General features: G+C 41.1%; 1 pseudogene; it reads left to right on the forward strand.

Moving 5' to 3' along the window:
* Positions 1-2,939: 2,939 nt before the first annotated feature.
* LOC134030193 (putative nuclease HARBI1) lies at positions 2,940-4,002 on the forward strand (annotated as a pseudogene).
* Positions 4,003-26,623: the final 22,621 nt, after the last annotated feature.

The raw sequence follows: 26,623 nt of genomic DNA on the forward strand, positions 1-26,623 counted from the left end.
AGGGTTGAGCTTGTTCTCTCGTGCATCAGGGAGTTGTTCTTGCCTACGCGTCCCACCTGCTCGGGTGCCGTCTCCACCCGGTTTCAAGGTTGTTTCTGAAAATGAAGAGATAGAGACACAAAGAACAGCCTGCTTCCCACACCCAGTGTGAGACCCAATGTTTAAGCCTGAGCACACTTCTAAGTTCATAACTTTAATAAGCACAATATATTCTTTAGGAAAGAAATATGTATCTCCAGTTAGCAGCAACGTAGAATCATGAGGGTATGCTCATTGGAAAGGCCTGGGCTGCGTTTCCCGAAAGCGCCGTAAGCCTAAATTGATCGTAGAGTCCATCGTACGATGGATCTTAGTTGTACGGGCCGTTTCCCGAAACCATCGTAGCTAAAGAGGCACTTGAAAATCCTCGTAGATTAACAACAGCTCCAGAGCAGTCGTAGACCGCTAAATGCATCGTAGCGCAGAGACTCAGTGGAGACACACGTAGGCAGACCATGAAAACTACATTAGACTAATGCTGAAAGTTACTTCCGAAGGAAAATAAGATTATTTTGGTTCTCTTTTTCCACCAGTTGCGTTGGAACTGGGATATTTGTTAGTGAACCATACAAGTTTAAATGCCAAAATAAATATCAGAATCCGGTTTATTCTCAAGTAAATTTAGGTTACACAAAATAATTTGATTTGGTGGGTTTGGCGCATGCAATAAACGAAGGTAGATTTAACAAACAAATGTCAGTCTTATTTAAAATACTATAACATTGAAATATGGCTGTTGTAATGTGCAACAGTAACTAGAAATGCATTAACGAAACGCTTTTACGAGTGCAATAACACAACAACAATTGAACATTGAAGATGTTTATTAGAATTATAGGGCTGGTAGCACGCCAAGCCCGGTGGATGAAGAGGCTGGTGGCAGAGCCGAGCCTGATGTTAGGAGATGGTGGCGCCCAGGAAATGGAAAGACTCCACAGGGTTGACTGGGAAGTCACACAGGGTGAAGGGGCTGGGAGGGAGTGAAAACTCATACAAAAATCATAAAAGCCATTGAAGATAGCCTAAGTCCTGCACCGCAGACTTGTTCCCTCTGGTTGTGGGGAATTGGATGTGGTCTGGGATGTGGCAAAGTAATGCAGTTGTGACAGCCTGCACAGATCTTGACACTGAGGCCTTGGAGAGCCCATGTCCATCTCCAAGAACCTTCAGAAAACTTCCAGTGGCCTAGAACTTTAACACTGCCAGTAGGGTTGCAGGGGTCAGTGCAAAGGACCTCCTTGTTAGCCTCTGCAGGTCTGCTTGTATGAGGTTCAGGAGCATCATGATATCATGATGTCATCTGACATATCTTACACTCATAATGAGTATAATTGATCAAACAGTACCATCTGCTAACTGAAAATATGCCCCCCCAAAACGTAAATAAGCTTGACATTTATTTAGTGGAAAATCGCTCATTCGTAAAAAGCTCACTGGTAGCGATCATTGTCAGTAACAATGCAAAATGCGATATAGCCCTGTGTGGAGAAGCTGCCCCGGTAAATTCTACTACTACAGTACAGTACTAGACTACTGCTGTGTTCGTCTTGGTAGCGATTGCGTTGGTTGAATTCGATTTAACGTTCCGTTGTACGGTTTAGGCTGAAATTAATTATTTTCATGAACAGATTGACAAACTTTAGGCTGTGGCAATGAAGTTCAGGTTAGTAGTCAGACTTTTGATTTAAGTAAGGGGAGTGCCGAACATGTTCTGTCGCTGTTTGACTTCCTAAACAGCTGTGTACAGTAGATGTTTTTGTAGTGTGTCTCGCGTAGGCTACAGCATTGCAGTGAGCAACACTGGTTTGAAACCACAGGGAATTATAATTTCACCAACAAATCGTTTACTTGTAATGTAATGTCATAATAAATCCTACAACGAAAATGTATTTGTGAGGAATGTTTATTTTAACGATTGAAAACAGATGCATCATAGACCACTGTAGTATGTGTTGCCCGGGCAACAGAGGCTAATGTCATGATGCTAATGCTTCAGTGAAATAGTAGACTACCGTTTCCGAAAGTAGATGTGGGCCTACTTCCTTAATAATATCAGCTAATATTGTACATTACATTTCACAATTGTGTTTCACATCACAAAGTAAAATGAGTAAATAGTCACCCTGGCCTCTTTGCTTGTGGCGTTTCTGCAGCTGCCTTGCAGTAAAGCTATAGTTAGCCTAGCTATCCCCCAAGTTAACAGATGCGAAACGAATGTTCTGCTACAGGTAGTCACGCGTGTTTTCGTGATGTTAGTGACGTAGTGACGTTAGTAACGTCAGTGACTGTGGCTAGCAAATTAGCCACTGTTAGCTTCACTTTTCGCCACAAAAACTTAACTTGAGCCTAAACCATGCAACGGAACGTAAATCCCAATAGAAGCAACTCAATCGCTACCAAGACGAAACTTTTGACACCTACGTTGTCTATGTAGGACAAATATTGACTGAGTTTTAGGGGGGCAAAAAGAATAATAAAAATAATAATAATATATATGTGAGAGAACAAAGGTTGTGCCCTTGCCGAAGGCAAAGCACACCCAATAATATATATGTGAGAGAACAAAGGTTGTGCCCTTGCCGAAGGCAAAGCACACCCAATTAAACCCAGCCAAGTAACATACAACAATAACAGCCAGGCTAAGATTAATTCTGGAGTCTCATGTGTTAAATCAGCTGCCGCTCTGATCCGAAATAAACGTGTTTAACAGTTATTCTGTTGTCTTCTGATTTCTTTTTATTAACATGCATTACTTGTTACTATTTCTGTCACGAGTTTGATTTTAAACCCTACTATTGCAGTTGTTTAGATGGTTAGAAGTGGTTGATGATGTTGTAACGGTGATTTCAATTAAGTCAGTGATGAGGGCGATATATAAATATAAATGTTCTTCTTGCACCATGGCATGCCCATTTCTAAATGACGTTTTGGACGAAGAAGCACTGATACTGAGACGTTCTTTCAGACGTGATAGGGTGTTTCGGGACAGATCAGACCCTTTAGCTTTTCCCGACGAGTACCTGCATGAGAGGTACTGGAGATGGAAATTGTTATTTGTGCAGACTGCTGGGTCCCAAAATTCAGCACCGCACAGGGCGAAGCCATGCTCTCACCATCCCACAGATGGTCTGTGTGGCACTGCGCTTTTTTGCAAGCGGCATGTTTTTATATTCCGTGAGATGCCGAAACGGCAAATAAAGGCACTATTTGCCGTACTGTCAGAAGTGTGTGTTTGGCACTGAAGTCCTTGGCACACATCTTCATTACCTTCCCTGGCCACAGAAGAATGTGTTACATCAAGGAGGATTTCCACAAGATTGCAGGTAACATGAAATATAGATTACAAAAAAGCGTTACTTTAGAACAGTCACCAGATACTCAGACTATTTTGTGTTACAGGTTTCCCTAATGTCATTGGTGCGCTGGACTGCACACACATTCGCATTAAACACCCCTCAGGGGCCCATGAGGGAGATTATGTGAACAGAAAATCCTTCCACAGTATCAATGTTCAGGTAAAAATGATTTAATTAGCTCTACTGTCAACTATTGCCAAAATGTTGGCTGATGAGGGTCGGGGTAACATGGGAGCGTCTGGGTAGGTTGAAGACCAGGCGGGCTGTTGCGTTATGAATCCTCTGGAGAGGGCAGGTTGCGCATGCTGGGAGACCGGCGAAAAGCGAGTTGCAGTAGTCCAACTTGGAGTGACATTTGAACTCAGAATTTCAAACAAAATGTCACTGTGAAAGAAAAATTATTACAAGATTAAATAATGAATGCATATTCTCAAAGCACTCAATGGGTAGAATAGAGGATTAAAAAAATAATTAATAAAGTTTTCTGCCACAAAATCATAAAAAAATACAGCCGTTATGGATGTGACAGAAAATGACAGTCATTTTCTGGAGACTTTACAATTTTCTTTAACTCTGTGAACTTTTATGTCTAATGTAGAAAGTGTGATATTAACATGATCATGGAGTCTTGGCTGAACATAAAAATAGCAATGTAAAAAATATGTAGTCTTTTATGTTGAATTTTATGAGGAAAAACCAGCGTTATGGATGTGACATTATTCTGTTATGGATGTGACATGTCTGAAATACACACAGAATCTGTTTGGAAAATCAACAATAAAACTTTCACAGCACTTTTGTCAACATCTAACATTACTCTGAATGTTAGTTTTGACATTAAGAAAACCATGCAAAATGGCTCTGAAGACTTTCAAGATGGCCGCCAAAATAGCATAGATTTTTTTTGTTTAACACATTATGTAAATTGAAACACAATGGGACATTTTTCAAAATTTAAGAAAGTAATTTATTATTAAACACTATTATACTTATCATTATACTGTATGTTGAACACATTGTTTTTAACCTTCAGCTTGTACTTTCAGGTACCTTTCGCTCTCCCTTACTCTGCCAGTACAGCGTCTTTGAAATGGTACCTGCCCCTATTATCTACAAAAGGATTAAGACACTGGATACCTTGTCCTGTCACTACCCACGACTTGTCCTCCTTTGTTGGCAGGATATAGACCAAGCCCAGTTCATAATTTCTTCTCAGAAACTGGACCTCCAGTCCCTCTGAATCGGTATCTGTTACAAGCCCAACAAACTCCCTGCTGGACTTCTTGCCCTTGTAAGTAATGAGCAGGCAATCCCCAGTTTTGATGTCTTCTGATGGCTCACATGGGTGGGCTTGGAGCTCATGCTCATCACTTGATTCACTTGAGTCTGAGGAATCAGGGCTCTGGACCAATGTATGGACAGTTGACTCTGTTGCAGAGGAGTATGCTCTGTATTGCACCTGGCCCCATGATAGTGGAGCAACATGGTGCACGTTTAGTGTACCTGGGAGAGGTGCCACCATCTCCCAGTGCTTCTCAATGGCATTTTCTCCACAGAACTTTAAGATGTCTTCTTTGTTGATGAGACACACTTCCAGTTTTGGGCAGATCCTTTTGGCTGTCTCAGCAAATTCCTTTGCATTTACTTGCACCACTTGTCTGCTAAGCACGGCAGTGCTGACGGCTCTCTTCACCGTGCCCCCCACTCCATCCACTGCACCTTTGCCATGGCTGGTGGCAAAAAAATGCCATTCGACACTCACTTCTGGGATCATCTGCTTTAGGGTAGTTGAGAGGAAGAACCATTAAGGACATGGTCATGTGGCACTTTTGGACTTTACTTTTTAGCCCTCCCTTCCTGATGGTGAGATGTCGTCTCTGCTGTAGAATTGGTTTATGGAAGAAGTTACCTCATCCAATCCTTTCTTTTTTTATTGCAATAAAAATACATCTTAATTGCCATATATGGATCTCAAAGATGCATCAAGCTCGGCTTAGAGAAGGACATCTGGGATATTTTAGTTTTCTGTGTGAGGAAAGTTGGCAGGGGAGAGAAATGTTTCACAATATTTCCGTATAAATATACTACTGTGTATTGCTTCTCTGCTTCATTGCTCCACCAAATTGTAACTTGCTTCAGGCTTAAATAAACCAGTTATATTTGTATACATTTTAACCTTCTGATTTTAGCCACTACACATGTTCTAGTGGACACAGACTGTAGGGCATCTGGAAAGGAGACCATTTTGGACACGGACTGTCATGTAGGGGCAGCTTAAAGGGCACTTCATAACAATGTAATTCTAGTTAGTTAATGTTAATAAACAGTTATAGGTGAGTAACTATAAAAAAGAAGAAAGGTATGTGTCAGAAATATTAATCTTTATCAAGTATTGCAGTCAGTCAGTGAAGAAGTCAAGAAAGTTTATTACTTGCAGTCGGCTCGCAAGGAGACAAATCCCCATGGTGGTACAACGTTCGTCTGCATAGATCTCACTGTCCTGCAGCCTGGGCTGCTTCATCACTGTCAGCCCTAACCCTCCTCCGCCATGTGACGCCTGTGTCTGCATAGATCTCACTGTCCTGCAGCCTGGGCTGCTTCATCACTGTCAGCCCTAACCATCCTCCGCCATGTGACGCCTGTGTCTGCATAGATCTCACTGTCCTGCAGCCTGGGCTGCTTCATCACTGTCAGCCCTAACCCTCCTCCGCCATGTGACGCCTGTGTCTGCATAGATCTCACTGTCCTGCAGCCTGGGCTGCTTCATCACTGTCAGCCCTAACCCTCCTCCGCCATGTGACGCCTGTGTCTGCATAGATATCACTGTCCTGCAGCCTGGGCTGCTTCATCACTGTCAGCCCTAACCCTCCTCCGCCATGTGACGCCTGTGTCTGCATAGATCTCACTGTCCTGCAGCCTGGGCTGCTTCATCACTGTCAGCCCTAACCCTCCCCCGCCTTGTGACGCCTGTGTCTGCATAGATCTCACTGTCCTGCAGCCTGGGCTGCTTCATCACTGTCAGCCCTAACCCTCCTCCGCCATGTGACGCCTGTGTCTGCATAGACACTGTCCTGCAGCCTGGGCTGCTTCATCACTGTCAGCCCTAACCCTCCTCCGCCATGTGACGCCTGTGTCTGCATAGACACTGTCCTGCAGCCTGGGCTGCTTCATCACTGTCAGCCCTAACCCTCCTCCGCCATGTGACGCCTGTGTCTGCATAGATCTCACTGTTCTTCCTTGTAACATGTTTATGTTAGCTGTAATTTCGTGAACCAATATTTCTATCTCCTGTTTGCTGAACCTTCTTTTTCTTTTCCTCGAATCACCCATGGTGGCAGTAACATGCAGGCGATTTCTCCCGTCTTTTTACGGCGCGCTAATTAGATTTAGTCATTTAGCAGATGCTCTTATCCAGAGCGACTTACAGTAAGTACAGGGACATTCCCCCCGAGGCAAGTAGAGTGAAGTGCCTTGCCCAAGGACACAACGTCATTTGGCACGGCTGGGAATCGAACTGGCAACCTTCTGATTACTAGCCCAACTCCCTCACCGCTCAGCCACCTGACTGCCACACACCTAACACTAAAGGGCGGAGTAAGGCGCTGATTGCCCGACGAGGATCTGGTTTGATAAATACCACGCAAAATGCGGAAATACACCGTGCGCTATTTGCGGTTGGGCAAAGGCGCAGATTAAGCTGCGGTCGCAATGTTAGTAAATGAGGCCCCCAGTGTCTTAAAGATCCTGTAAAGTAAATTCCATGTTTTACTTCTAAGTACATTATATACGTATGAAATGAGTTCCTGAAAGCATGTGCAAAGCACTAAAACTTTGTCACACTGAAATGTGGAGTTAGACCGAAGAACAGTTTCTCTTCCGTTTTCAGATCATGTTTTAATGGGCGGAGCCAAAAAATGCCCTATCTACGTCATTTCGCCCCATCTACGTCAGATCACTGAATGGCTGCTCCTGCTGTACTGTTATTGTAGCTTACATCGGCTAGCTAGCTAGCTTCAGGATGTCTCCCACCACCCGCAACTGCATCTTCCCTGGACGCAAAAGAACTCCAGCTGGGCTGCAACGCCATAAGTTCCCTGTTGATAATGAAAGGAAAAATAGGTGGATAGATTTTGGGAAGAGCCACGCTCATGGAAAGCTTCGGTTAAACTCTAACAGCCGCCTCTGCGCCACTGACCATTTCACGGCGGACAGTTTTAATATGGACCAGAGACAGACGGGGTTCACCAACACACGTCTGTTGGACACATTATTCTGTGGTGTGGCAAACTTAAAACTCGTTTCCAGGTCCCCTTTACAGGATCTTTAAGGGTCAACCACTTGTAAGCTCATTCGTACACACCACCGTTGGATACGTAGGCTTCGAGAACGCAGACTCCCTATGATATAAGCTTCACCTGCGTTTGGGGTATTCTGTAAAATGTGCAAAATTATGTGATAATTATGTTAAGTGCCGCATCGGAGATGACAGAGTACGAAATTGGTTGAACTCCGAGACACTCTGTGGTTATAAAGCGTTCGTCAGCCAATGCAAAGACATCGAGAAATTCTTTGCCAGTTCATGCCCAGAGCCAAGCAGTGCTGGATTTGTGCAAATGAAATGTCATATCGAGGGCGACCCGGCCGATTACTTCTTATAAGTGGAGGAGCCGGTGTCACAGCTCTCTCGTGTCATAATTTAACACATTTCGGAGGCACCTGTAGACTGACTCTACCGCGGTAATGCTATCCCTGTGTGTCTCTTCGACAGAACTAAGTACACTAAGAATGGCGCTGACGGTCCGAGTGTGGTCGTCCATCTCTCTGTATAGTCTTTCAAGGGCAACATCGTCCCTCTCCCTCTGAATTGCTTCAATGCAACGCAGTGCATCAGTGAATAACTGTATCAGGTCTTCCTCATTACTACTAACACCAAGCAATGGCTGGAGTAAAAGAAAAAGGTTTGAGAATCCATATTTTAGCCAGCTCAAGAGCAACGGTTGTGAAGATGCAGCCTTTGCTAAACTTCAGGATATACTGAAATGACTTCCGGATATAGTGAAAATGTTCTCGCACACTTACATTCTCAAAGCTTCCTACTCATCCTTATAAAACTTGGGTGTTTCATATATGAGTGTGTCTTTTCACATATGTGGATGTGAGTTTTCAGTAGTATGAATGCGTGCGTGAACCTTTCACATGTGAAAGTGTATGTGTTTCATATGTGTTTGTGTAAGGACAGTCTGAATTATTTCCTAAACGGCCCCTCATATTCACGAGATACCAACCTTTCGTGAACTTTCGCCAGCCGTCTTCTCTGCACCAAGTAGGCTAGTCCACGCTTCCAGGGATGATCTTGTTTTCATGACACGCGAGACAGACGCGGTGTGCACGCAGGGGAGGGGCTGTGTGTGTGTGAGAAAGACGCATGAGTGACAGAGACGCAGGGAGAGCAGGGAAAGGAAATGCAGCTGAACGAATACGCTGCGTGTTTTAAATAGCGTTAAAAAACTACAAAAACTAAAAACAAACGCAATGTGTGGCGGCCGGTGTTGAATCTGTGGCGCACCGCCACAAATTAGTCTGTGTGGGAAACACTGTTATACAGTTAGGTCCATAAGTATTTGGACATTGACACAATTTTCAGCATTTTGGCTCTGTATACCACCACAATGGATTTGAAATGAAACAATCAGGATGTGCTTTAAGTCCAGACTTTCAGCTTTAATTTCAGGGTATTTACATCCAAATCAGGTGAACGGTGTAGGAATTACAACACATTTTATATGTGCCCCCCCCCCTTTTAAGGGACCAAAAATAATTGGACAAACTAACATAATCATAAATCTAATTGTCACTTTTAATACTTGGTTGCAAATCCTTTGCAGTCAATGACAGCCTGAAGTCTGGAACCCATAGACATCACCAGACGCTGGGTTTCGTCCCTGGTGATGCTCTGCCAGGCCTCTACTGCAACTGTCTTCAGTTCCTGCTTGTTCTTGGGGCATTTTCCCTTCAGTTTTGTCTTTAGCAAGTGAAATGCATGTTCAATTGGATTTAGGTCAGGTGATTGACTTGGCCATTGCAGAACATTCCACTTCTTTGCCTTAAAAAACTCTTTGGTTGCTTTCGCAGTATGCTTCGGGTCATTGTCCATCTGCACTGTGAAGCGCCGTCCTATGAGTTCTGAAGCATTTGGCTGAATCTGAGCAGATAATATTGCCCGAAACACTTCAGAATTCATCCTACTGCTTTTGTCAGCAGTCACATCATCGATAAATACAAGGGAACCAGTTCCATTGGCAGCCATACATGCACACGCCATAACACTACCTCCACCATGCTTCACTGATGAGGTGGTATGCTTTGGATCATGAGCAGTTCCTTCCCTTCTCCATACTCTTCTCTTCCCATCATTCTGGTACAAGTTGATCTTGGTCTCATCTGTCCATAGGATGTTGTTCTAGAACTGTACAGGCTCTTTTAGATGTTTTTTGGCAAACTCTAATCTGGTCTTCCTGTTTTTGAGACTCACCAATGGTTTACATCTTGTGGTGAACCCTTTGTATTTACTCTGGTGAAGTCTTCTCTTAATTGTTGACTTTGACACAGATACGCCTACCTCCTGGAGAGTGTTCTTGATCTGGCCAACTGTTGTGAAGGGGTTTTTCTTCACCAGGGAAAGAATTCTTCTGTCATCCACCACAGTTGTTTTCCGTGGTCTTCCGGGTCTTTTGGTGTTGCTGAGCTCACCAGTGCGTTCTTTCTTTTTAAGAATGTACCAAACAGTTGATTTGGCCACACCTAATGTTTTTGCTATCTCTCTGATAGGTTTGTTTTGATTTTTCAGCCTAACGATGGCTTGCTTCACTGATGGTGACAGCTCTTTGGACTTCATATTGAGAGTTGACAGCAACAGATTCCAAACACAAATACCATACTTGAAAGGAACTCTAGACCTTTTATCTGCTCCTTGTCAATGAAATAACGAACTCCCATGAGGGAATAACATACACCTGGCCATGGAACAGCTGAGCAGCCAATTGTCCAATTACTTTTGGTCCCTTAAAAAGGGGGGGGGCCACATATCAAATGTGTTGTAATTCCTACACCGTTCACCTGATTTGGATGTAAATACCCTGAAATTAAAGCTGAAAGTCTGCACTTAAAGCACATCTTGATTGTTTCATTTCAAATCCATTGTGGTGGTATACAGAGCCAAAATGATGAAAATTGTGTCAATGTCCAAATATTTATGGACCTAACTGTATATACAAAGGCACATAACTGTACAATTGTATGTTGTAGTGACAGTTTAACACAGTGTGGGCTAAACGTTTTAGTTTTTTTTGTCTTCATGTGTGCAGATCACCCCTTTTTTAAACAAGTTTATAGAACAAATGACTTGAATAATCAATTAAACTAAAATGATTTACATCAAAATGTCGCCTTGCATTTCCACCTGTGTCCGGAGATACTGTGAAGGTAACAATGATCAACATTGTAAGGGCGAACCTAGGTAACAGTACCTGATACAAAAATAAGTAAACTTTTCACAGCAGTATTTTGATGAATGCAGCGTCACGTAGCGTCAAGTGAAATGAATAATGATGCATGTCTTATCTATTTGAAGACTCCAAATGTAGACTTCCGTTCCGGTGTCGATAAATCTCTTCATCAGTGGCTGAATGTCCATCCGATCAAGAACGTCACTGTGGATGTGCAGTAAAGTTAGGTGTGTCAGTCGTCTCTGGGTCATATTGTTCCGTAGCCACATTTTGAGGCAGCGAAGAGTGGAGAACGACCGCTCAGAGGAAGCGGCGGAGACAGGTATACATAGACAAAGTTCAATAAACTTGTCCACCTCTTTCAGTAGCTCCCTTGTTTAAGGATGCAGTGTTCCGATGAATCCAGCAACATCTTGAGCTGACTTGAGGCCTTTTGTCTTGGAGAGGTCACTCAGCAATGTGAGCTGCATATGTAGACGAGATTTGTCAATCTGATCGGGGAGCTGTGCAGCAGTGATCTCATTCAACCCTGAGTAGTCTCCATTTGCGGCATCGATAATAGTTTGCTCTCTCATGGCAGCGCCTTGCAGTCCTTCTTGGTCGAATCGGCGTTCTAACGCGGTAGTGACAAGATCCAAGGCATCATAGAACTCACGCCGCCACTGCTGGTCTCCTACATCACGATGGCCTCGGTCTCCGCTGTATCCCTTAAACGGGCAGGGGTTGTGTTGGTTCGTGAAGGAAGGGGCATTTGAAATGGCAGAAATTCCAGCGGCACTGTGCAGATTTGAATAGTCAAGAGATGGCGGTTACAATAAATTTATTTTGCTTATACAGATCATGATTTAACAAAGTACTTTGTGATCAGTCATAACGAAGGAGGTGCTAGCCACAGGTCGTTCGCCAGAGTGATCCAGAACAACCCCAAAACCCTGCCTTATATAAACTTTAGATCAAATGGTTATTCTGAACTCTGTGATTGGTCAGCACTGCTCAGTGACAGTGACTTCATATCAAGTTCCCACGGTTCTTTATTGTGGCCTCTCTCCCCAAACCAGTAGATAGTAAAACCACAGGGGTTCACCAGTCAAATGGTCAACTGTCCTTTGTGTGGGCCACTTCAAACAAGTCTACAGGAAGGGTCAGAGCAGCAGATCACAATAACAATACAGTTGAATCCACATTTGTCTCCAGACCAACTGTCTCTTCCCCCCAGGTGACAGAACTCTCTCAGGTCACCCAGACTTCCCGTCTCCTAGTTATAAAACTGCAAATGGCATCTCTACCAAATGTAGTTGACTCTTAATCAACTTTAGACTTCCGTTAAAACACATTCCTCATATATGAAACACACACATTATAACTGTATTCCAAAATTTCCATGACAATTCCAAAATATTGTTATTAATTTTTTTTACAATTCCATAAACCCAAACAGTTAATTAAGAAAAATAATTCAAACATTAACATAAGAAATGCTAGTCTCAAGACAAAACCCATTGTACCCCGTACACCACAAAGTCCAGGTTGTCGGAACGGATGCCATCTTCAGTTGGATGTAGGCAAACTTCTGTCAGGCGGTGTAGTCTAGTCGAATCGATTGCAAACGACGATCAAATTGCTCAGGGCAACTTTCAACAACACTGCACTTTGCGCACAGCTCGGAAATTCCTTGGTACTACGCAGAACGCGTATCCTCTGCTTCCGTCTCCAGACAAGGTGCACGCAATGGTTAGCGTGTATCCACGTTGCTCTCCCCTCGATCTTAACCGCCGGATTAGTCGTCAGGAGAATCTGGTATGGCCCCGTCCACCTTGGGTTTTACCAGGCGTTTCAGGTCCTTCACCACGATCCAGTCCTCTGGTATCAAATCATGCAGCGGTCCAGTCATAGGAATAGTCTCCTTCACCTGCCTGTGAATCTCACACAAAATAGACTCCAAAAAGGTTGCACAGTGATAAACAAGCACATTCTCACAGAGGTCAGTTAAAGGTAACTGACTTCTTGTCGTCTGACTTAGTCTTCAAAGTTCTGTTCTCTCATTCAACTGAAGTGATTAACACAATGTTGAATCCTTTCAACACCAAAATAACTTCCTTAAACAAGTGTGTACATAACTTCAAAGAAAAATCCCATCGAAAATAATCTAAATTAACAAAAGCTTGATCACTGAGCCCCTGAGAAGTCTAAAACTTCTTCCCATCAACAATCATTAAACAGTATCACTTCTCCAAAAATTGAACTCTACAAAATCCATCTATCAATACCCAAATAGTTTCTCTAACCTTAACTGTGAAGCTTATCGTGTTTTAAATTCCTTTTCTCATAATACTTGTCCCACATATGAAGTATTAACAAAATGACTATGCATCCATTACAAATCCTCTTGTATGCTAAAATAATGCATTCTTCTTGATATCACACAAACTGTAGAGGCATGATCTTTCCATGTGTTAACTTAGCAAAATCTCAAGATAAATGTTTTATGCAGACCATACAACCTCCATTTTTTATTCTCATATCCTTCCTTTTTCCAAAACGCATTTTCTTGTGGATTAGTCCAAGTTCGAATCTCCATTCCACCATTCCTTTCTCCATCTGTCCGCTGTATTCTGTAATTCTTATCAAATATACTCAAACAAAACAAAATTCTCACTCTGGGTTAAATACAGTCCAATATTTTCAACTCAGCAATATCATATCAAACCCTCACAATCCTATCACAAATCCAAACTACTGAAGCTAAATTCATAAAACCATAAAACCCCCATAGTCACTCTCTGTTTGGATCAGTCAGTCATCAGTCAGTCATAAATTCCTAAACGTCATCTCTTCCTCTCTAAGAAGCCTGCGCTTCCCTTAAAGAATCTGTAACAAATGTTGTATCAAGGTCACACAACAATTTTCCTCAAAAGAGTCCTGTAAGCCCAAATTTGTCAAGTTAGGCTCATCCGGACATAGCAACATCATCTCATCACTTCCTGTAAACATATCAACATCAAAAACATATTCTAGTTAGTTCATCAATGCATTCAGGCAATCTAGAAACTGCTCCAGCTAGTATCAGCACTAGCATTTTCCCTGTGGAATAATCATAATTGTTAGAGTGAATTCCACATTTGCATACAGCAAGTTGTGTCCCAGATCAAACTAAGAAACTTCCTGTTTCCATACCTTTCCCAAAATCATATGTAACACCAATTATGTATTTAACTATCAGTAAATATTTTAACTCTAAGCAACCAACCTTTGAACCAATTTGTATAAAATAAAACTATTTTAGAAAACAGCCAAATTACGAATAACCTCAACTTTTAGTCTCTTGTTATCTTTTCTTCAAAAAACCTTTAGGAACAGTTCAAATGAATACCTTTACATTTTAGATTCCCTTTTAATTTTTTTGTATTTAAATTCACCAAATCAAATCTCTCTTTTTCCAAGACATTGTAGAAAACTAGCATCACTACCCTAAACCAGAATTTAATCTGTATGATTCCAAAATAAAACATAGACCATAAAATGTTCTTAATGTAACCATTAACCAAACTTATACCCCATCTATATTTCTATATAGGTTAGATAGGTAGAACTTCATAACTTGCTTTGGCTGCAGTCCAGAACAAGCTACTTAGCACAAACCATCACACCACAATTTATCAGACTTAATGAGTCTCCCCAAATTATTTCAAAACCAAGTTATAATAACCCTCTTTATGAACCAATAGCATAATAAAACAACCTCATCACAGCCTAACTGTTTATCCCAAAACATTGTACCATGCCCTTAAGACAAAAGAAAATATGAACTCTCCCTTTTTCTTTTAAACCTTTAAATTCACAATTTAACATAAACCCGTAAAACAAAACCTTATTCTTTAACTCCTCAAAAGTTTTATCAAAGCATGTAATGTATACACCTTTGAATATTCCTATATTTACCAGCTATCTCAATTACTCTTTGTTAGTGAATCAACTCAAATAAACAATCGCGCATTTCAAAACTCGAATCAAACAAACAGCGCCCTCTGGAACAAAGCAAAAAACTCTCAACCTTTTTTCTCTTTTAAACAACACAGATGGTTGGCGTTTACCATCTATTCACTTAATTTTGCTAAAGTATAACTTTGCCAATCCAATTAGAACTAATTTATGAACCAGGGTCTAATTTCTGCATTTTTATGGATACCATCACACACCACAGATGTTCCGCTCGTAAATACAAGTTCTGGTCTGAAAGGCTTCTACCTCCCTGTTTGGCTAGGATTTAGAACGAATGTTAAATCATACATTCGTAAACCACCAAACTTCGAATTCATCTAAACGGACACATCTTTCACCATTAATACTCACATAATTATGCAGAATTACACCCTCTGGGATCACCTTTGTAAGACTCAACGTAACGGGACTCTTTTAGCCCCCACCTTTCCTCGGAATTTCTGAAACTCATTTAAAATGTCCTCAAACAAACAAAACCTTGTTAGCAAATGTCTCAAAATGCTCATCACGTAACATATTTCGAAAGTAACCAAATTAATATGTAAAATTCGCTCCAAATGTATCTATTTCTCTAAATTTGCGTCTTTGTAAATTTCTCAACTTCCATCTGTGCATGCGTCATGCGGTTACTCATCCTGGATCTCAAATATCAAGCTGCAATTCCTTTACTAGCCTGTACCCGCCTGTCGGTCTGTTAGTTTGTTAGCCAATGTCGTTGCCATAGTTGCAAATTCAACTTCCTGGACTCTCCTTTGTCTCAGGACAGAACAAAATGCACTTCCTCCACGTTTTCACCATTAGCCATTAACCAACAGTCACAGCCTGGATTATCTTTTCAAGTCTATCAACCATTAGTACCATTTTAATTTCAACATAAAAATTAGGCTCCGAAATCTACATATGCACCTAATATCACTCGTCAGAGGACGACAGTTTACCCATGTATTAGCATTCTGGTTGGACAAAGCTTCAACTTCAAGTCCATTTAAATAGGTAAATATGAATACCACCAAACCCAACACATTTCAACAAATCATCTCAGCAGCAATAAACACACATATGTAGCACCTTTGCCCTTAACAACAAACGCAATTCGGTCTCAACTGGCTCAATCTTTCTAATCACTTCTTCATAACCCTTTACATATTTCTTTAAACAACAGTAACATCTGTGAACTTCCACAAAATTAATTAAAACCATCGAACATTTCCAGACATAAACAAAAATATTCCTTAAACAACATAACATTTCCGTTTGAACACATAACTTTCTATAAAAGTTTCAATAACCCCGGGATTGTAATTCTTCAAATGAATACCGCTTTTATTGCCAAAACTGGCCTTTTACCAATTATCCTACCCAAACACTAAATTTCCAGCGCGTTATTCAACAACGAATCAAGCTCATAATATAGAAAATCGGTCTGTACATAATTTCCAAATCAAGAGTATGGCAACTCACAATATTTTCTTAAGTTCGACAAAGAAACAGAAACACACATCTGTTTTCCCAACCAATATACTTCACAATTCAACGTCAAATTCTCAATAAAATGAGTGATATGTTTTTTTTGTTTTTTTTTTGCACTCACGTGTGGGCACTGCACGCAGAATGAGCTTCACTGAAAGAATCAACTTCCGCTAGGCTCAAGCGCATGCGCCTCTTTTCAAGTGGAGAATTCAGTCAAAGAATTAACATTAGCATTTTCAAAACAGAATGTCTCCGTCTTCAAAAACAAATGCCTTCTGGCGGTAATCAGACCGATGTAAAGTCTAACATCAAACATATAACGGTTAACACAGAGTTGTAAAACAATCGTCTCTCCTCTACCAACAGTGTCAACCGATAAACATTGTACGCCACCATTTCGAAACTCAACTTCCGGTCACGAACCCCTCTGATTTTGCGAGTTCGCTCACAATTTCCAAAAAAACTTTCAACAGTGATGACACATCTCCGGACATTCACGTACATTTTGCTCAAATTCCCACAATTAAAGCACGCATTTTGGATTGACCTAGCAATTCGTGTTGGCCTACTTGTTTTTTTTCAACAGCATGTCAACACGCTCTGCATCAGCCTTGACCATAGCCCACAACACGCTTATTCCAAACACAACAGGGACTCAAACCCTTTGTTCCGGAGAGGACTTTAACCTTTCCTTCTTGGAAACACAATGGCAATTGCAAGTCAAGGCACAAGCTTCAATCCTTGCGGGAATCCAAAGCAAATCTATAAAAAACATTCCAGGATCCTACTTTCTTGACTTTTCCTAGATATAACCGGCTGTCAGAAGAAATGGCAAATGTCTGACCTCTTCATATTCTGTTCTCGCATTCCCGCAAACCCTCATGCGCCCGCGCATCCTGCCGCAACACCCCTGGCTGCGGATGAGGCGAAATTTGTTTGCGGAACAGAATCTGTGGGGAAATAGATGAAAAATTCCCCACACTATTCTGTCCTAATATTTCTTTATCCCTCTACCTATCTCCATCCAATCAGAAAAAAAGCTCTCCAATCAGGCTAAAATCTATTCTTTTCTCCACTTAAAAAAAAAATTGTGTATCTATTTCTCTCCACGAACCCATTTCGCAATACAATAAGGTCCTTAAAACAAAACGACTCCACACTCGAAAATCCACATTTATCAATCCATATTTGCATTTGCAATAAACTATCGTTACCATACTTTTGCTTCATGTAATCGATGTTTGGACAGGTCAATTCTGTCTCCAGACCATTCATTTTCAGAATTACAATCCATAAACGATAACCAACGACGGAAAATAAAGACACAATTACCCCTTTTCTTTTCTAAAAACAATTAAATTCCGACTTCACAACTTTCAATGAAAATAACTGCACAATCATAAATTACAAATATTCAAACCGAAAAATAATTAAAGTTATGAAAAATAATTAAAATTTTGATTTTTGTAATTTGTATATAGGTTGAATAATAGACACCATTAGTTACTCATACTTCTTTTAACCTCAAAAAACATAACTTGCAATTAAAACAAAAAATGAACACGCGCGCGTTACTAACTTTGAAATTTCATAATTCAGGCCTTTCTTCACTTTTTCCCTTTTCTTTACTTTTTTTTTTTTTTAAACACTCAGCTGATTACCAATTTACTCTTTACCAATTTAATCTTTACCAATTTAATCTTTACCAATCCTCTAAAGTATACTTTTTACTCTTGGGACTCAGAAATCAATACATTTCCTGACCCAATTTCCCAGGGCCTTAAAGACACACAGCACGATATCACGTGTGAATTATTACCCTTTATGCGCTCGTCAGCACATTTCCTGCATGCTTTTTTGTACGACTCTAACGTAACGGGACCAACGTTCCAACGTTCCCCCAATTTGTACGACTCTAACGTAACGGGACCAACGTTCCAACGTTCTCCCAATTTGTACGACTTATACGCACAGGACAAAGCTCTTCTCCAGTCTCCGCCCTATTACTAACTAAACCGAATTATTGACCATAGTCTAAACAACACACATTTAGACAACTCAAATTACACAGTAACCAAAATAATATCTCACCGGTTCTTTTGAAGACCCCGCGTCAGCCACAAAACGTCCAACGGGCGCCCCCCCTGGCCCTGCTGTCTCACGCATGGCGGAAGGAAAGGCGGCTTTTTGCCGGAAGATCAATTCGCCGAGGGGAGCCGCCTGCTGAACGCCGTAGACCAATCGAGGATACCCGTACTGGCCACCAAGTGAAATGGCAGAAATTCCAGCGGCACTGTGCAGATTTGAATAGTCAAGAGATGGCGGTTACAATAAATTTATTTTGCTTATACAGATCATGATTTAACAAAGTACTTTGTGATCAGTCATAACGAAGGAGGTGCTAGCCACAGGTCGTTCGCCAGAGTGATCCAGAACAACCCCAAAACCCTGCCTTATATAAACTTTAGATCAAATGGTTATTCTGAACTCTGTGATTGGTCAGCACTGCTCAGTGACAGTGACTTCATATCAAGTTCCCACGGTTCTTTATTGTGGCCTCTCTCCCCAAACCAGTAGATAGTAAAACCACAGGGGTTCACCAGTCAAATGGTCAACTGTCCTTTGTGTGGGCCACTTCAAACAAGTCTACAGGAAGGGTCAGAGCAGCAGATCACAATAACAATACAGTTGAATCCACATTTGTCTCCAGACCAACTGTCTCTTCCCCCCAGGTGACAGAACTCTCTCAGGTCACCCAGACTTCCCGTCTCTTAGACTTCACGTCTCCTAGTTATAAAACTGCAAATGGCATCTCTACCAAATGTAGTTGACTCTTAATCAACTTTAGACTTCCGTTAAAACACATTCCTCATATATGAAACACACACATTATAACTGTATTCCAAAATTTCCATGACACATTTTAAGCTGGTTTCTTTGTGCACAAGCGGTCACTTTGGAAGTCAATTCCTTGACAAATCCATTTTCTCTCAGTGCATGCATGCGCTGTCGTAGCGCACTCACACACTCCAGTGCGCCCCTAGCACTTGCCTTCTCACTTTGGAGAGTTCTGGCTACGGCCTTGCACGGTCCAAAAATAGCCTCACAGCTCAAAAGGCCAAAGTAGCTTTTGTGGCTTGTTTGTATAGACCAGCTATTTTTGCCCGAGTATCTCCCCTGACTGTCTTGTCTTGCTCTAGCATCTTCAGTGTCTCCAAAAGGGATGTATATGAGGAGCAAACCCGTGAAATAGCCCTTGTGCGTACGACCTATCGAGTTTGAGTTTGTGTCTGCAACAACACGAACTTCCCTGTGAAATAGCCCTTGTGCGTACGACCTATCGAGTTCGAGTTTGTGTCTGCAACAACACGAACTTCCCTTGCCACTTCTTGTAACACCAAATCTAATGAATGATTACTGCAGTGCACGTAGAGTGCATTTCGACACTGCTCTTTCAGCTTTGCTTGCATGCCTGAGATGCAGCCCGACATATTAGCAGCGCCATCGCAGCTAAATCCCTTTAGACGCTCTAGTGGCAAATTCAAGCGCACAAAAACATCTTTAATGCATGAAAAAAGTGTTTCTCCAGATGAATCGGGCGCATTGTAAAATCCGAGGAAAACATTCACTGCCTCGAGTTTTGAATCCACATATTGGAGACTACATGAAAACTGCTCTGATGTACTTACATCGGTGGTCCCGTCTGCAGGTCTCGGTTCCAATTTTCCTCCCAGGAAAACGTATGTCTGGACGACACGGCTCGTCAAATCCATTGACGCTAGCTGGAGCAGGTTGCTGCGGCTCCTCTTCAGTGTTGGTTAGCTCGTGTTTGTCAGTAGCATGGTTAGCCGCTGACCCCTTAGCTACACTCTCTGCAGTGTAGTGGTTGTTGACTGTGGGCAAAGTAGAATAAGGTGCTGCACCATCTCCATCTTCTAAATGTAACTCGTCAGTCCTGGATATTTTCGCATTTTTACCAAAAAAAATCGTTTAGTTGAAATTCGTTTTTGCGCCATTATGTTTGTTCACGTTCTTCTTTATCCGTTAGCAAGTAACAACTTCCGCCAACCTGTGAACAACCTAGATCTCCATGCATGCCTGTGATAGCTAAAAACTAGCAAACACATTTTTCCCCGCATTTTTTTGGATTGGACGTATAGTTTTGCGTCTAGGTTAACTTGTTTGAGGTGTTAATTATAGCTACATTTCTGTTATTCTCTGCCCTCAGCGCTTTATCAATCATAGCTGCACCATCACCGTGGCAACGACAGACACGCACCACTCAGTCTCTCACACAGGTGATTGGTATTAGCTGATTAGTGGAGTCACAAGACAGAGTTTGATAGTATTTCAACCTGATACAATTTACAAGAGGTGACTCTGCAGGTGCTGCTAATATCTCTTTTACTACTATTGCTAATGGAACTGTTTTATTCTACTACGCCACTGAGTGCGTTTACTTGACCATGAGAAACCCGATTACTACCAATTGTCGGTTTATACCAATAATACGATTGCTCCGTTTACATGTGTAATTGGGTGTGCTTTGCCTTCGCCAAGGGCACAACCTTTGTTCTCTCACATATATATTTATTATTTATTATTGTTTATTTTCGCCCCCCTAAGGATCAGTCAATATTTGGACTACATAGACAGTGTCAAAAGTTTCGTATTGGTAGCGATTGCGTTGGTTGTATTTTTATTTACGTTCCGTTGCATGGTTTAATAATATCAGCTAATATTGTACATTACATTTCACAATTGTGTTTCACATCACAAAGTAAAATGAGTAAATAGTTATCACCCTGGCCTCTTTGCTTGTGGCATTTCTGCAGCTGCCTTGCAGGAAAGCTATAGTTAGCCTAGCTATCCCCCAAGTTAACAGATGCGAAACGAATGTTCTGCTACAGGTAGTCACGCGTGTTTTCGAAAAATCCTCACAAATACATTTTCGTTGTAGGATTTATTATGACATTACATTACAAGTAAACGATTTGTTGGTGAAATCATTACCTGTGTTTTTAAACCAGTGTTGCTCACTGCAACGCTGTAGCCTACGCGAGACACACTACAAAAACATCTACACAGATGTTTAGGAAGTCAAACGGCGACAGAACATGTTCGGCACTCCCCTTACTTAAATCGAAAGTCTTTCAATAGGTGAAACTATCTGACTTCTAACCTGAACTTCATTGCCACAGCCTAAACTTTGTCAATCTGTTCATGAAAATAATTAATTTCAGCCTAAACCGTACAACGGAACGTTAAATCGAATTCAACCAACGCAATCGCTGACAAGACGAACACAGCAGTAATCTGGTACTGTACTGTAGTAGTACAATTTACCGGGGCAGATTCTCCACACAGGGCTATATCGCATTTTGCGTTGTTACTGACAATGATCGCTACCAGTGAGCATTTTATGAATGAGCGATTTTCCACTAAATAAATGTCAAGCTTATTTACGTTTTGGGGGGGCATATTTTCAGTTAGCAGATGGTAGGCTACTGTTTGAATCGCGATTCCATCTTCTACTGCCGGTAACGTCGTAGAATAATCTTCAAAGGGGCTTCTTTATTAATCAATGAATGCAGTAGGCTAAATGCCTGAAAATATCACGAGAAGGGAAAACTTAAAAGGACGTTTAAGTCATTTATTTTATTTTATTTAACCTTTATTTAACCAGGAAGTCCCATTGAGATTAAAATCTCTTTTTCGAGGGAGACCTGGCCAAGATAGGCAGCAGCATAAAAAACACAGAGTTACAGACAGAAAAACACAGAACAAGACAAGTTAAAAGAAACTAAAAGCTAAGAGCTAAGAAACAGTGACGTAGAGTTAATTTAAGAAACATTTACATATTAGGGAACCTGCCTCTATTTCTTTCATTCGAGATTTAAAAGTAGTCAGTGATATTAGTTCCCTGAGCTTTAAAACATTCTGCAACATATTCCATGATGAGGGGGCAGAGTACCCAAAAGCCCTTTCTCCCATTTCCGTTCTGGCATTTGGAACAGTGAGCATAAAAAAGTCCAGAGATCGCAAAGAATATTGTCCGACACTTCTCTGGTTGATGCAAACACACAGGTAGTTAGGGAGCAGACCAAGGATTGCCTTATAAATAAGGGTGTACCAATGAGAGAACCTACGGGTGGCCAAAGCAGGCCATCCTACCCGAGAGTATAACTCACAATGGTGAGTCAGAGCCTTACAGTTTGTAATGAACCGCAGCGAAGCATGGTAAGCTGCGTCCACCCTACGAAGACAGTTAGCAGAGGCATGCATATAAAGAAGATCACCATAGTCCAACACAGGTAAAAAAGTAGCAGCAACTAATCGCTTTTTTACATTACTGGAAAAGCACAGCTTATTTCGAAAATAAAAACCCAGTTTTAACCTCAACTTTTTCACCAGGTACTGTACATGTGGCTGAAAGGTGAGGGAGTCATCAATCAGAATACCCAGATATTTATAAGAGTCACTCCCTTCAAGAGTGACCACCGAAGGGATATTCTGCGGCCTACTCCGACTGTTTGAAAACAACATTAGTTTAGTCTTATCTGTATTTAAAACAAGTTTCAGTCGAAAAATGGTGTCTTGAACAACATTAAAAGCATTTTGCAGGAGATCGATTGCCTGCACGAGAGTTGACGCACAGCAATATATCACAGTGTCATCCGCATAGAAGTGACAGTTAGCGTCCACCACATTATGGCCCAGATTATTTATATAAATAGTAAATAAAAGTGGACCTAATACTGATCCTTGTGGCACCCCTTTACAGACTGTAGCAATATCAGAGGATAGACCCTCATATCGGATGCACTGAGACCTATTCTCAAGGTAGCTCGTGAACCAAGCGACCGCTTGTTCCGAGAGTCCTGAGTTGAGGAGCCTCAGCCTTAAAACATCCTGGTCAACTGTGTCAAATGCTTTGGAGAGATCAATAAACAGTGACGCACAATGTTGCTTCTTATCAAGAGCAACACAAATGTCATTGACCACTTTCAATGCAGCTGTAATAGTGCTATGTTTTTTCCTAAAGCCTGACTGGTAGGGTGATAAAATGGCATTGCTGTACAAGAACTCCTTAAGCTGCTTGCTCACAAGAGTTTCAAGAATTTTAGCAAGTACAGATAAGTTAGATATTGGCCTATAGTTATTTAAAATAGCTGGGTCACCACCTTTAAACGGTGGAAGAACAAAGGCCGATTTCCATTTCATTGGTATTTCGTTGTTTTTCATTGTCAGATTAAAAATATATGTAAGTGGCTCTGCAACAAAATCAGCAGCCAATTTAAAAAAGTAAGGGTCTATACAATCAGGCCCTGTAGGTTTACTATGATCTAGGCTTTTTAAGGCTTTATGAACTTCCTGCACAGGAAGTGGTGTAAAATTAAAAGGCTGACCAGTATAAACTGGAACCTCAGTACAAGGTTTCACAGACCTTGGACTACAAGAGTCAAACAGAGAGCCAGAAGAAATGAAGTGTGTGTTGAAACAATTCAGTATCTCCATTTTGTCATGAACAGCGACAGAGTCCTTCATAACAAAAACAGGTAAAACGTGTGAGTTCTTACTCACAGAGAGGGATTTTATAGTTTTCCAGAATCTCCTCGGATCATTTAAATTTTCAGTAGTAATAGACAAATAATATTCAGATTTTGCTTTCTTGATAAAAGAGGAACATGTGTTTCTTAGTTTCCTAAACACAAGCCAGTCAGTGGCAGAACCTGTTGTTCTTGCCTTAGCCCAAGCTAGGTTTCGCTCATGAATACTGTCTGCTAGATCAGCGGAGAACCAGGGATTTTCACGTCCCTGTACTTCCTAAAAGGGGCGTGTATATTTATGATTTGTGTAAAACCATCATTAAAAAAAGACCAGGCGGTTTCCACATCAGGGATTAGCTCTATCCTCCTCCAATTAAAATTAAACATAGAGAGAATTAAGTCATAGAGATTAGGTCAATTTTTACACCGGTCTGCCAAATTTATTCGTTTGAATAAATGTAATCTTTATAAATAATAAGTAGGCCCTATGCATTTTTATATAAAATATACAGAAATATCAGTTGTAAAAATGTCATTAAAAAACTGACCCCTGTGCAACCGATGCAAGCAAGCACACGCTACAATTTCCCCAGAAATTGTACCCTCTCTAGTTCGTTATGTGATTACTCAATAAACGCGTCTACATGATTCTTTTTTATTAATCGTTGTATGCTCCACGGACAAAACTTGCACCATCATCCTTCGGCAACAAAGTGTCGCCGTGTCTTCCTGTATCGGCTCTACTGCTGTATGTTTCATTCATTCAACACATTGAATCCTACTAAGAAAGCCGAGTAAACGCACTCAATGCACACATCTGCTACTGCTATTACTATCCCAACTATAATTTCAGCTGTTAAAACGATAATATTCTTGTTACGACTAGCTAGCTACTTCTTCTTCTGTTTAACAGTTCAGCTTTCAGCTTCTCCCGCATTGTAGGCTATTTAAGCTCTTAGCTTTGTTAAGATGATGCAGTTCAGCTTCCACACTGCCTCTTTTGTGTGACTCACACATTTTTGAAATTCATTTCAGCTTTCAGCTTGTGGGTATTTTCTCATTTCTCACTTTTATACTTTTTTAAATATTCAGGTTTTTGTGCAAATCATTCTCCCTTTAAAAGTAATGGTAAATCCTTTCAAATCATTGTTGGAATGCTGCTCCAGCCCCTTTCAAAAATACCTTTCGGTTGCTTTGAAGCTTCAGCTTATAACTTTCTACTAAATTTTCACTATTTTCAGCTTTTTTAGCATGGTCAGCTATCCCCATTCAGGTTTTCAGCATTCTCACTGCTGTTTCGCAGGAACAGCCTTTTCTAGTTGTGAGAATGCTTAGAAAGTACACATTTTCGAAACTGCCAACAGTTGTATTTCTGACCGCACAGACATATAAAGAATATCAATGGTTTCGGCAGAGTCTTGGGACTCGGAAAATATCCGTATTTTTTGGATTGGACGTATAGTTTTGCGTCTAGGTTAACTTGTTTGAGGTGTGGATTCTAGCTAAATTTCTGTTATTGGGTGTGCTCAAGCCTTCGGCGAGAGCACAACCTTTGTTCTCTCACATATATATTATTATTATTCTTTTTGCCCCCCTAAAACTCAGTCAATATTTGGCCTACATAGACAACCTAGGTGTCAAAAGTTTCGTCTTGGTAGCGATTGAGTTGCTTCTATTGGGATTTACGTTCCGTTGCATGGTTTAGGCTCAAGTTACGTTTTTATGGCGAAAAGTGAAGCTAACGGTGGCTAATTTGCTAGCCACAGTCACTGACGTTACTAACGTCACTACGTCACTAACGTCACGAAAACACGCGTGACTACCTTTGGCAGAACATACGTTTCGCATCTGTTAACTTGGGGGATAGCTAGGCTAACTATAGCTTTACTGCAAGGCAGCTGCAGAAACGCCACAAGCGAAGAGGCCAGGGTGATAACTATTTACTCATTTTACTTTGTGATATGACACACAATTGTGATGTGTAATGTACAATATAAGCTGATATTATTAAGGAAGTACATCTACTTTCGGAAACAGTAGTCTACTATTTCACTGAAGTACTGTATTAGCATCATGACATTAGCCTGTGTTGCCCGGGCAACACATACTACAGTGGTCTATGATGTAGCGTTATCTGTTTTCAATCGTTAAAATAAACATTCCTCACATATACATTTTCGTTGTAGGATTTATTCTGACATTAGTAAACGATTTGTTGGTGAAATTACCATTACCTGTGGTTTCAAACCAGTGTACTAATGTAGCTCACTGCAACGCTGTAGCCTACGCGAGACACTACAAAAACATCTACAGTACACAGATGTTTAGGAAGTCAAACGGCGACAGAACATGTTCGGCACTCCCCTTACTTAAATCAAAAGTCTATCTAACTACTAACCTGAACTTCATTGCCACAGCCTAAACGTTGTCAATCTGTTCATGAAAATAATTAATTTCAGCCTAAACCGTACAACGGAACGTTAAATCCAATTCAACCAACGCAATCGCTACCAAGACGAACACAGCAGTAGTCTAGTACTGTACCGTAGTAGTACAATTTACCGGGGCAGCTTCTCCACCCAGGGCTATATCGCATTTTGCGTTGTTACTGACAATGATCGCTACCAGTGAGCTTTTTATGAATGAGCGGTTTTCCACTAAATAAATGTCAATCTTATTTACGTTTTGGGGGGCATATTTTCAG

This window comes from Osmerus eperlanus, chromosome 1 (assembly GCF_963692335.1).
Source record: "Osmerus eperlanus chromosome 1, fOsmEpe2.1, whole genome shotgun sequence".
Classification (NCBI taxonomy): Eukaryota; Metazoa; Chordata; class Actinopteri; order Osmeriformes; family Osmeridae; genus Osmerus; species Osmerus eperlanus.